At 44.9% G+C, this 701-nt stretch overlaps 1 protein-coding gene across 2 annotated transcripts in view; it reads left to right on the plus strand.

Annotated features, from left to right (window-relative positions):
- Positions 1 to 701, plus strand: part of LOC106867642 (uncharacterized) — a 13658-nt gene that overhangs the window by 1585 nt on the left and 11372 nt on the right. The window lies entirely within an intron of this gene.

A 701-nucleotide genomic window follows, 5' to 3' on the forward strand; every position in this document is an offset into this window, starting at 1 on the left:
AACAACTGATGCTGCTAGTTTGGAGGGATGTAGTGTCTGTAGCGAAGAAGGCTTCCCTGTTGTTTTTTTCTCTGTGGGTCATTTTCTAGCAAAACTTTAGTTATAATTGTGTAGTAGCCTTTTGCCATTATTTCTAAGCACGAAAAAATGTTTCCTAAAGTCATGGGTGCTCTGCTGTTTTCTGATTTTGTAAACATGTAGGCGCAGGAGTGGCTGTGTGGTAAGTAGCTTGCTTACCAGCCACATGGTTCCAGGTTCAGTCCCACTCCATGGCACCTTGGGTAAGTGTCTTCTATAAGCTCAGGCTGACCAAAGCCTTGTGAGTAGTTTTCATAGACAGAAACTGAAAGAAGCCCATCATATATATATGCATGTGTGTTTGTCCCCCCCACCATCATCGTTTGACAACCTATGCTGGTGTGTTTATGTCCCCGTAACTTAGCAGTTCGGCAAAAGAGCCTGATAGAATAAGTAATAGGCTTACAAAGAATAAGTTCTGGACTTAGACGTATGTTGTCATAGCAACACATAAGACAAAAACCAGATATTTGGGGGTTTCCCTATTGAGGCCCAGGGTAACAGGAGGGGGAAACGTTTGTGGGGGTGGACAGGGGACAGGTTCAGGGGGGAGTGATGGTGGGGAACTGTGGGTCGAGGAGGTGTGAAAGAGAGGATGAGAGGGTAAGCAAGCCTGTTTTTAA

Source organism: Octopus bimaculoides, chromosome 21 (genome assembly GCF_001194135.2).
Source record: "Octopus bimaculoides isolate UCB-OBI-ISO-001 chromosome 21, ASM119413v2, whole genome shotgun sequence".
In the NCBI taxonomy this organism is placed as follows: domain Eukaryota; kingdom Metazoa; phylum Mollusca; class Cephalopoda; order Octopoda; family Octopodidae; genus Octopus; species Octopus bimaculoides.